Raw genomic sequence first — 12,522 nt, forward strand, 5'->3', positions numbered from 1 at the left:
TTTTTTTCGAACCGGGCATGAACCCCTCTCCATTGTAAATGCCAGGGAGATTGGGAAAGAGGTACAGCGAGTTCGGGCACTGCCAAAAAACCCACTGCGTTCGCCCGACATCAAAGCGAACGCCATGGGGCAAAAATCTGACAACACCAAAGTTCATCAGACACATAAAAGACCACAACCTATTACAGCCAAAAGGCAACACAGAGCCAAAGCACAACATCACAAGTCTGAGTCACAAGCAACAGTGTGCACACAAAGTTGCACTCATTCCCCTTCTATTGGCTTCCTTGCAGCATCGCACATCTTCATCAAACGCATCGTGCTTGACCTAATCATTTCTGCACCGCTGCGCAGCTCCTTGACTCCTTCTCCCTGTTGCAGACCTGCCTAGTACAACAAAAAGGAACACATGGAGAAAACAATTTCAAAGGGTTTTTTGATCTATTTCTTTTCAAAAGTAGCTCGGTTCTGAGCTAGCCAGATGGCCCAGCAAGCGACAGCGAGGCCTACAGTATAATATCTCCCTCCAGCAGGGAGGAACGCGTGACGCCACAAAAAATATTGCCAGTAACTGCTCGGGCACATATCAGTACCCAGTACCATCCCAACACATCGTCAAACAACTCTAGCCACAGGACAGGTGAAAACAAGTGTTGAGAGGATTCCAGGTTATTGCAAAAAGAGCACTTGGGGTTCCTAGGCCATTTCCTCTCCTTCATGACCTGCCTAGTCAGAACATCATCCTGAGACAACTGCCATAAGAAAATTTTGATTTTGAGGGGGATTTGGCCTTCTAGATCCATATGTAGTGACAATCACTAAGAGGATTTTCCAGCCATTTGTACATAGACTTAGTGGAGAATTTACCATTGCTATTGAGCCCCCGGTACACCCGATCCCCACCTAACCCCAGTTGCACATCATTGATAAAAAAAATTCATGTCCTTCCATTGTCTTTGTAAGTTAGAGGTAAGCCTTCTCCTAAAGAAGGTGTTAGTATCAACAGATTTGAATTCAGCAACAGTGCAGTCCTGGTTGTTGCAAATATCCAGTAACAAAGGATATTGATCCTGAAGGGGGCTTGACCCATTAATGGAGTCTTTCCATACTCTGGTGAGGTTTCCACAATCCATGTTGATCTTTCTACCAGCCATGTAAAATGCCTTGACTTTTAAAAGTGCTTTCCAACATGGAGAATCAGAGAATCTGGGCTCGATCGTTGCCACAGTTTTGTTTTTCAAGTATTGTGCACACACAATATCTTGCCATAAACCATTTTGGGTCTCTAGTTTCCACCACCATTTGACCATTAAGCTAATGTTTTGCTTTCGAAGATTTTTAACTCTCAAACCACCTTTATTTCTGGACCTACAGATTCTGCTCCATTTGACCAAGTGATATCTCTTTTTCTTGTTGCATCCTTGCCAAAAGAATTTTCTTCTATGCTTGTCAAGCTTTTCAATGAAAGTTGTATTCATAAGCCACATAGACATATGATAAAGAGATATTTGGGTAACAACCGAATCCAGCAAAGTAAGCCTCCCCCCATGGATGTGGCATTCCCAATCTAGGCCTCAAATCTCTTAAGATTTTTAACACTATAAACTCCCAGTCTGAGTTTCTGAGGGTAGTATAACTGACAGGCATGCCAAGATACTTGATAGGAAAATTGCCCACATCGCTAAACAAGTCAGCATACTATTTCACAATATTCTCATCGCCACCCACAATGAGAATCTCACTTTTCTGGTAACTAACTTTAAGCCCAGACATCAGCTCAAATATGTATAGCGGTAACTTCAGGTTAACTGCTCTATCAACATCATGTTCCAAGCAGATAATAGTATCGTCAGCATATTGAAGCACTGCAACACCATTGGGTATAAGATCAGGTGCCAAACCCACTAACAATTTATTTTTTTGAGCATTAGTGGGCACAGTGCCATATTAGATTCTCTAAATAGGATTATATTTAGAAACGGAGGGAGTAGAATTTAGAAAATGTACATGACATTCTAAATAAAAAATTCCGTGATTCAGAAAAAAGTTTGTGCTTAAGGCCGGCCTGACATGGCCCTTTTAGCTTGCGTGCCAGGTCGATCCTCGAGCTCCTTCGGCCCGACACCAGCTCGCCGTGACAGCTCTTTTCTGACAGGCCGGCCCACTATGCTGAAGCATTTTGAACCCATGAGCAGTCAAGCCCATTCGTTTCCGTCCCAAACCCCCATGGGCCCCACCGTTCCACTAGCGGGGCGGCGCACGGCGAGGCGGTGACCGCCGGCGAAAGAGAAGAGGAATCCCGACGTCGCCTCCTCCTACGCCTCGCGCTCGCCGGCGGCGCCGCTGCCCTCGACGCTGTCCTTCCCTCCCCCAGTGAGCGCACCATTCCGAAGCGTCTGCCGGTGCCGTACTGTTAGCTTAATCTGTTTGGTTTGGTTACTACGATTGTTGCTTAGCGTATCTGATACCAGCTTCCGGTTCGTGCGCGCGCGCGTGCTGGGTTGATTTGCTGGTTTCTAGGAGTATTCGATTATCTCAAGAAGAACCTGGCATCCATGATTGAACCCTTCCAGGTTTCGATTTGAAGGGCGTTTCGTCTGGTAATTAATTCCTTCTGGATAGGGGTTTCCAGGTTTCGATTATCTGAAGAAGAACCTGGCGATTATCTGAAGATGGGCGTTTAGAGATGGGCAATTAATTCCTTCAATCAAAATTAATATATGCGCAATCAGTTCTTTCAAGAAACACATATGTAATGTACCAACACAGGTCACATGCCATGGCATGTATCTTTCTGAATAGGGGTGGTGACAAGCCTTGGAACCCATGGCGGTGGATACTTTTCCTTTGAGAAGTTTATAGTGATTTTAGCTTGGCCCTGGGTGTTTCTTCCCCAGTTTCTCCCTTCACTCAGAGACTGCAACCGCCCTGGGCTTGGTCAAATCCTTGCCCCGCCAATGTTTCCAGAAATGATTAATATTTAATAGCATCCATATATCTTCCTTGTTAAGGAATCGGTTCTATATCTTTTCTTAATAGAAATCAATCGCACATCTTTGTTTTGTTGTTGGTACACTTTCCTGAAGATAGATCCATATGTAAGTTTGGTGCCTAAAAAGAGCAGACGTGGTGATGCAATTGGGGCTAGGGTGAGTGTCTGTCGTGGAATTGGGGTTACAGCTAGTGTTTTTTGTCTTTTGTGAAGTTATCTTGTACATCGGTGCAATTAGTGCTCATGCATACATCATGTAGGATTGCGTGCTTGCAACATTGCCAGCCATGCGCCAGGTACGGCCGCAAGATCAAATTCACCAGCATGCATTGACCCATTGATCATGTGACATATCGCCATGACACCTGTGCACGGGAAGACTCCTTTGTAGTAGAATTCTTGGTATGCATGACAGTATGCTATAAATCAATGAAACTGTTGCATGTTATAAATAATGAACCTGGCCAAGAAATTACCTTATTTACCCTCCAGACTTTTTTCTGAGGAATCATCTTAAAGCAGCACATCACCATTTGGTCTGTTTTGACATTTGAAAGTTGAGCCTTGAGACCCTTTAGGACTTGGAAGTTCTAATGGTTGCAATTGAAGTATTGATATGTTTGCTAATTAATAGGTGAATGGCCTGCTTGCTTTGTTTCTTTCATATGAACACTAGGTACTGAATGAAGAAAATAATAGTACCGTGGGTGAGAGCTAGGGAGAACATGCATGTGCCTTATATTCGCCTTAGGTAAATTTGGAGTCATGAACATAATGAGAATACATGTGAACATATAGCCATCATTATTACATCGTTCATCACTAGTCACCAAAAGGTAGCCTAATCAACAAGTGTGACAGGCCACACAAAATATCACAAGTCAGCTGTTCCATTGAATTTATCTGAATACTTGTGTCAATTTTGACAACAAAATTTGAAACAGAAGAGAAGAAAATAGAACAACGAGGTTTTCATGCATCTGTTCATCTATTTTTGTCTTTTTTAACTTGTTTCTGCATAGACTGTTCAAAATGCAGGTCGGGTCACATCAAAGGGTGTGCCAAAAGCAAGCGTGATGATAGAGAACAGATAACATGAAGTCGTGATGGTAAGGGTTCACACCTTCTTAGACCATGTACAATGCAAGATGCTTAGTAAAATAAACCGTGTTTTTCTTAAGCACCGGTGCTTATATCTGTGCCAGGGGTGCTTAATTAAGCATCTGCTCTCTACTGATAAGCACCGGCTTGCATTGTACATGGTCTTGCTTGTTCTTTACACTGGAAACTGAAGAAGCACAAGAGGACAAAATAATGATGATAATAACTTGCATTTCTCAAGTAAGTATATCTTGTTCAACCTCCCTGTCCAAATATAGGTCAGCTTTTGAATAAAAAATCAGATGGACTCTACCCCTTAAATCTTGTCCTTTTCTGACATCATCTGATATATGGGGATATATAGTGTCTATCCTTTGCCCTTGGTGAAGGTCTCACGCCAAAAGAAGGTATTAGATCCATCACAAACACTGGTAGACTTCTTTTCCTCCCCATAGGGTCTCACTGACCTGATGGAAAATCTTTCAGTTTTAGTTCTTGATCAGGATCTGGTTTCCCTGTGGACCATCTCCAATACGCTTGCTAGATTCAACTTCAAAGGTGCGCATTTCAATTCCCAAGCATGGGGCTACTATAAAAGGCACGATTTGATGTCTGTTGGTGTCCACACAGGCACATCTGATCAAATTTTGGATATTTCATATTTCTGCTGTTCAGTGGGAGACTGGGAGGTTTGGGTTTACGGCTGTTTGGCGGGAAGTTTGGTTGTACGGCTGTTTGGCGGGAAGTTTGGGTGTACGGCTGCTCGGTGTGAAGTTTGGGTGTACGGTCGTCCGGTGGGAATATTTATACGTTCTATCCATCATGATCTGGACCAATTAATGGTTGGATGGCTTGCGTGTGGAGATATAGAACGCTTCTCATGATATGAAGCTTGGCGAGCTATGGCCCCACATGGATGTGAACCTGTCCTTAGTATCATGTGTAGATCGTACAACCATCATATATGTGGAGCATTTCTGTAGATATATGACATTTTTTAACAGAAAGGAAACAGATGCAGTTCCATATAGGATATAGTGTTACTGCGTCACCCTTCCAAAGGACCATTAGATTATACAGCATATGTGTGTAATATATTGCGTGAACTTCACAGTTTAAACAGAGGTAGCATATGTAGTTCGTAATGGGATATACGTTGCTAGTTACTTGGGCAGCCCTTCCAAGTGCTATTAGATTGCAGAAAGTGTTGGATTATGTGGTCAAATGGGAAAAACACATACCAAGTAGCTATATTAGTTTAGAAGATACTCACTTGTTGCAATGGTACGTGCAGGTTGGGATATTAATATAACTATATTTGAACATGATAACACGGTGTTTACTCTCCAAAGTTTTGAGTCTAACTTGTACTGTTTTGTAGTTCTTCCCTTCCAAACAGGGGAAGAGGCCCTAGATTCCCTTAAAAGGGGGGTTGCTAAGGATGAGGAGCTTGATTTGATAGTAGCGGAAGTTCATCCTGGCAATACAGAGGGGGCACCTTGCGGCTGTTTCACCACATCCTGAGTGAACTTGAAGTGCCTCTCATCAGTAAGCATTTGTATTCAGAGCTGTATTGTTTTAAGAAAAATTTTCTTCCATCCCAAACTCATTAATCTAGGAGTGTTGTTTTTTGGCTGCAGCTATGTGTGCCTATGATGAGGCAGTCTCTGCACGCATGACCCTTGGAACATGCTTCAATGTGGTTAAGCCGTTGGATACTGAAACCGTCAATTTTCTGAGGATGAGAGCGCTGCAACACAGGTCTATCAAAAATCACAGGTCTGTGACTGAGGATGAAGAACAAGATGCGTTAAACGCGAATGTCTATCCATATAATCTGGGTCGGTTCATATGGAGCAGTGAACTCCATGAAAAGTTCTTGCAGGCTGTTGAAGTGCTTGGGGCGTGTAAGGCTATCTGCACTTAGCATAAATTAGTCATTTGTTATGTTTAACAGCTGAAAAGGCATGACCTTTGAGTGTATGTTTTCTTTTTGGCTACAGCTGCTACGGCTAGAAAAATTCACCAGTACATGAATGCAAAGGATTTGAATTTGACCATACAGCACGTCGCAAGCCATCTCCAGGTGGGTGATCGATTTAGTTTATCTGCAACTGCAGTATTGCCAGTACATCAATAGGCAGTATGTGCGTTTTTGCTAAATTTGATTTGCTTAATAGGCGATCATAAGTAGTAGAAGCTGACATCAATAGGCATTTGCATATGCTAGTAAGTTTAAACTGATTGAACGTTTGGCATTTTAGCCTTATATATTTTTCTTTCATCCTATGCACTTTCCCGAATGGAACTTTTTGTTTTTACCACTAATTAAGATGATATTGTCATTGTGCTATAGCCTTGAAGTTCGATGGCATGGCCACTGCTCTGTCTAGTCCTTGGTTCCCACCACTACAGCTGACAATCCCCCTTCCGTAGCCATTGGCCATTGATTGCCACTGCCAACCTGATCCACCATGCATGAATATTTGGTTAAGATGGAAGCTACTACATACTTGCCATCTCTACACATGTATATGATTAACCAACAGAGTGGTTGTGGCATTGCCTAAACTAATCTAGCAGAACCAGCTAATTGCAAGAAATCTGCTCACGGTGGTCATCATTACACGATTCCCGAAGTTGCAGCTGCATGCCACCGCTCGGACATCACCTTTGTCACTGTTTTGTACCCTGGCACGTTATGTACGAGCAGCTAGTGCTGCTCGAACAAAGTCACGGTCTCCGAATCTGTCTCGGATTCGGATTTCTGATTTAGCAAGATTTTGAGGGACACGGTAACTAACGCATGGAGGCTGGCATGGATGCTGAGTGACCAAAGAAATTGTTGTTACGTGCAGATGAGTCCTTTTACCAACTACAGTGAATGGGCCGAAGGGAAAAAGGTAAAAGAGAAACAATTAAACAAAACCCTACTGGAATAGCAACAACCACATAATAGTCATTTTTTTTATGATTGGTTTGATCTTAGTGCCAAAATGAAACATTTCCCTCTGCTATTTATTTTGTGTAAATATACATTCTGTATTGTTCAATCAATTGGGTAATTTTCTGTGGCAACAGTGTCTGAGTTCACAATTTTTTTTAAAAAGCTATGTGCACACTGTTGAAGAAACAAATAGGAAGAGAACTTTATTGAATGTTTGACCTTTTAATTCATACCCCAGTAAAAGCTCACACAGTTACAGGCAAGCTTGCATGCTCAATACAAGGGTCAATATTCCATTTTAACAGGACAAACTTGGAAGGAAAGAATGTTTACACTCTGATACTCTACCGGGTGTCCTTTGTTATTTCTTAATTTTCCAGAAGAAACACATGTACATGGATGTCTCATACCTGCATCAGTAATCACTATACTCTGTCTCTGCATGCCACGGAGATTAAGTTTTGTCCTAATTCGTACATAATCAGACTATCCAAAGCATTATTGTAACCCAGTTTACCAAATCGATGGATTAATAATTGTTATCACTTTTCGGGGAATTTGTGAACAATGTACCACTTTATCTGTTAAATTGGGGGTGTATTGACGTGACTTTGGTCTACCCTTAGGCTGGTGCTAGCAGTAGGGTTTTGGCTTCTTTGTGGCCTCGTTGCTAGTGTTTGTTTGTACTCTTCGTGCTTTCTTGGCATTCTCCTTCTAATACAAAATGAAACACATCTGGGCGCGTGTTTGAGAAAAAAAAACTTGCATACTCGACAAGTTTCAGGTTCATCTATTTCAGCGTTGTTATGCTAAAGTGCTATTTAAAATGTCCTCATTACTCTCACTTTCTATATTGTGATGGGTGGTCCTTGTCTTGAATTTTCTGTTCTGTATTGTGATGCAGAAACACCGGCTGCGAGTGCAGAGGCAGAGGTTATCGCACGATGAAGAGGGCTATCAACATTATGCCAGCATGAAGGAATTACTGAGATGATTTCATCGGCGTACAAGGCAGCCAGTACTAAACCCAATAATCATCCGGCAACAACCCAGACGCAGTTCACACATGGGGTTGCCTCTGCTATCTGGGACAAGTACCCTGGGATGGTGTGGCCACATGTGGAGGGAAGTTCAGCTGCCTCTGCTATGTGGTACAATTACCCCGGAAAGCCGTGGAGACAAGTGGGGAAGAGTTCGGCCGGTGCACGAGTTTCTCAGACTAATGCACGCCCACCTCCAGTTCTGATACATGGTACCAAGTCCATCTGGGATAGGTACGAGGAGAGCCTGCAGTACTATAATGAGAGCCTGTCACACAAACGCGAGGTGTTGCCTGTAAAGAGCAAAGCGCTTGCTGGATATGGACGCAAGATTTTCATCAACCTGGAGAGAGAGGAGACCAGTCGTACTGAAGCATCAGGCAAGATTGTCATCAACCTGGAGAGCCATGACACGCAGAAAGACACCACGGACGACGTGCACGCCGCTGTTACACCGCAGGAAGACGCAATGGACGAGGTGCACGCCGCAGTTACTCTGCAGAAGGACACCATGAACGAGGTGCATGCCGCAGTTACTCTGCAGGAAGACAACTACCAACCCGCTGCAGAGAATGTGCAGTCTGAGCCTTTCAGTGATTGGGAAGAGGTGGAGAAATTCTGGATGAACCAGATGGGAGGACAGGGGCAAGAGGAGCAAGTCCTTGAACCAATGGATCTGCTCCAGATAGACGGCATTGACCCAGAGGAACTGCTCCAGGAAGACGAAACCTGGAACCAGGCGCTTCAGCCAGCAAACCCGGTGAATGTCGTGGACAACGTACCCATGGCTGAAGAACCGGCCGCTGGAAACGCCCCGGCGTAAGCATGCCGTTGCCTGCCTGAAGAGGGGCAACTGAAGAACTGCTTTTATCTTAATAATAATAATAAGTCTGGTGAACAGTATAAGCAATAAGGGTTCCTGGGGAGAAATCCTCGGGAGATATACGGGAGAGCTGCTGATGCTCGGACATGTTTCCAGTGCTCTGTGCCATTTGGTTAAACCCATTTGTTAATCGGCCGTGTTATGACATTTATCAGTTTCCAGACTTGTACATATTATATCTTCCTCTGTGATGCATTATGACCTGATAATTTCGTATGTTTGTCAGTTCTATCTAGACAGTTTTTGTTCTTCGAACGAAGGAGCACCAGGCTCCCAAGTTCATCAGTAGCTCTCTCTCCGGTTTTCAGGATTCCCCGGTTTTCAGGATTCCTTTTGCCAGGCTTCTTTGATTCAACCCAATTTCGCAGGATTTATTTTGGAGGATTTGAGTCCTTAGAAAAAAAAACATGTGTAGTTTGATTGATTTTCATTGCGTGATTTGAATTCATAGAAAAAATCCATAAGGATTTATTTGCACTCTATTTGGAGGAAAATGGTTATCCACTGGTACAATCCTTCAATTTTCCCTAGTTTTGAAACACTCATTGGTATTGAAGTTTTTACATCATATAAGATGAAATGGAATCCTTATGATTTTTTTCTTTGTTTGCTTTAATTTATATGTCAGAATTAGTTTTGAAGTTTTCTCAAAGCATCCCTTTACATTAGGGGCTTCTTTGATTCATCCGATTTCCATAGGATTTTTTTTGGAGGATTTGAATCTTAAGACAAATTTCCTGTCTAGTTAGTTTGATTTGCATTGCAGGATTTAGACTCATTGTAAAATTTCATAAGGATTTCTGTGCACACTATTTTGTAGGAAATATTTGATCGACTGACACAATGGTTCTATTTCTTCTTGTGGTTTTCACTGACCCGTTGGTAGTGAACTTTCTAGATCCCATAAGATTTATGAATACGCGATGTTCTTCCTAAAAAAAGTGTGATGTTCCCTTCATGTGTTTTTCATGTTCCTGTATTTTAGAAATAATGTAAATTTTGTGCAACTTTGTATCAGATCCAATCGGTGTACCAAATTATCTTACATTTTTTTCTTTATTTGTTCGTTGTTGCTTATATTTTGTAATATTCTATATATATTAGAGGACTTTGCTGATGGAAAGTGTTAAGCATGCATTTGAAAATGTTAAACGTGTATAGAAAATTGTTAATCATGTGTACAGAAAATGTGTATGACATTTAAAAATGTCGCGTGTTTAAAAAAATGTAGGTCACATGTTAAAATTAATTTTAAAATGTAAAAAAATGATGTAACTCATAAACAAATGCTTCATACTTTCACAAAACTGTGAATTACATTTTAGAAAATGTTCGCGAGTTTGAAAATTTTGTTTGTGACATTTTAAAAAAATTGTATACAATGAAAATATGTTTGCGTAATATATATCTTTTATATAATTTAGAAAATGTACGTGACTTTAAAGAAAAAATCCTGTGATTAACAAAAATGTTTGTGACATTTAAAATTGTTTATACAAGTAAAAAAAATTCATGTAGGTTAAAAAAGGTTTATTTCCATTTAAAACGTTTGTGACATTTTAAAGAAATGTTCACGTGTTTTCAAAAATGCCCGTGAAATTTTAAATGTAAAAAATGTTCACATAGTTAGAAATTGTTTACTGCAATTGAAAAAATTACAATGTGTATTTGAAGAATGTTACCGTGAATTCAAAAAAGTGTTCAAAACATGTATTTTTCAAAAATGCATCATGTATTTGAAAAATGTCCAACGTGTATCTAAACAGTATTTCACATGTGCGCTAAAAATGAACATTTGTGTACAAAGAAAAAGTAGACATGTGTTAAAAAAGGAAAATCGACAAAAACCATCAAAGAAAGCAAACAAAACCAAAAAAAGAAACAATGAAAGCCAAAGTGTGATGAAGAAATAAAAAAACCTGAAGAAAACCAAAATATTACAAATAAGAAAGAAAAAACAAAGAAAACAGACAAAAAACAAAGAAAATCAAAGTATAACGAAGTAGAAAAAAGAAAAGCAAATGAAAAACAAAGAAAACCAAAGTACAATGGAGAAAATTAATAAAAACCAATGAAAAACAAAGAAAAGTAATAAAAGATACGGAAAAAGAAAAAAAATAGTAGAGCGAACCAACACAGCAACAACAAAGGCAGTGACGCTAATGAGTCGACCCAATTCGATCGCCCATAGGCGATATCTAATAGAAATCCATACGAGAGGGACATTGCTCGTGTGGCATTGAGGGGAGTAGGGGCACTATGGTAGGGGAACATGCTACAGAACAAAAACAATTATGCTACACGATCACACCTAGGAACACTATGAAGATGGCGGTAACGATCAAACTCACCGACGAGCAGAGTAGCTCGGTGCAGCGTGACGATTCCCATCATTTTTCACAACTAGGTTACACCTCCCATCCACGAGAATGTTCTCCAAGATGAGAGTCGAAGTAGACGACCCCTCCAAGGTATCCATGCATTCTGAAGTAGTAGATCGACAGAGCTTCGACGTCCAGGAAGAAGAACTGCGAGAAAACTAGAGAGAGAGAGAGAGAGCCTAGCTACACTTCTCGTCTAATTAGGAGTATTATTCTCTTAGACCAATTAGATAGATATTAGAGCCCATCCAATTAGGAGCCTAAAACACTTAGGACAATTAGTTCAGAAGAGCATGGAGCTATGGGGGAGAGATCCTCTTTGGATTGGTGCGTCTCTAGCGAGAGCCCTACACACACACACACATATATATATATATGTATGTATATATATATGTATGTATATATATATATGTATATATATAGAGGGGCGCCCCATGTAGGAGGAATCCTCCTCTCCTTCCACTTGGTGGAAGGAGGGAAGGATTCCTTTTCCTTCGTTGCCCAATTCGGCCTAGACCTGCCTTAGGGAGGGTCGTGGGCCATGTGGGGCCCACTAGGGGTGGTCATCTCATGATGGTCCTTCACAATTTTATTTCACAAATAAAATCCCAAATATTCTGGATGTCTCTCATACGTGTGCAACATATCTATAATTTACAAATTATTCATGTCATGTTCACAAATGATATTAGATAGTTTTGGTGCACTTTTATAGTATCTTGGACAAGTACACCGACATGGCGTGGCCACATGTGGAGGGAAGTTCAGTTGCCTCTGCTATGTGGTACAATTACCCCAGAAAGTCGTGGAGACAAGTGGGGAAGAGTTCAACTGGTGCACGAGTTTCTTAGACTAATGCACGCCCACCTCCAGTTCTGATACATGGTACCAAGTCCATCTGGGATAGATACGAGGAGTGCCTGCAGTACTATAATGATAGCCTCTCATACAAACACAAGGTGCTGCCAGTAAAGAGCAAAGCACTTGATGGATATGGACACAAGATTTTCATCAACCTGGAGAGAGAGGAGACCAGTCGTACTGAAGCATCAGGCAAGATTGTCATCAACCTAGAGAGCAATGACATGTAGAAAGACACCACGGACGACGTGCACGCCACAGGTACACCGCGGGAAGACACAATGGACGAGGTGCACACCGCAGTTACTCTGCAGAAA

The 12,522-nt window shown here is 41.4% G+C and overlaps 1 pseudogene; it reads left to right on the plus strand.

Moving 5' to 3' along the window:
* The first annotated feature begins 2,221 nt into the window (after window positions 1–2,221).
* On the plus strand, window positions 2,222–9,175 carry LOC125520940 (annotated as a pseudogene).
* The last annotated feature ends 3,347 nt before the right edge of the window (window positions 9,176–12,522 follow it).

The sequence above is a fragment of the Triticum urartu genome, chromosome 7 (genome assembly GCF_003073215.2).
Source record: "Triticum urartu cultivar G1812 chromosome 7, Tu2.1, whole genome shotgun sequence".
Taxonomy (NCBI): Eukaryota; Viridiplantae; Streptophyta; class Magnoliopsida; order Poales; family Poaceae; genus Triticum; species Triticum urartu.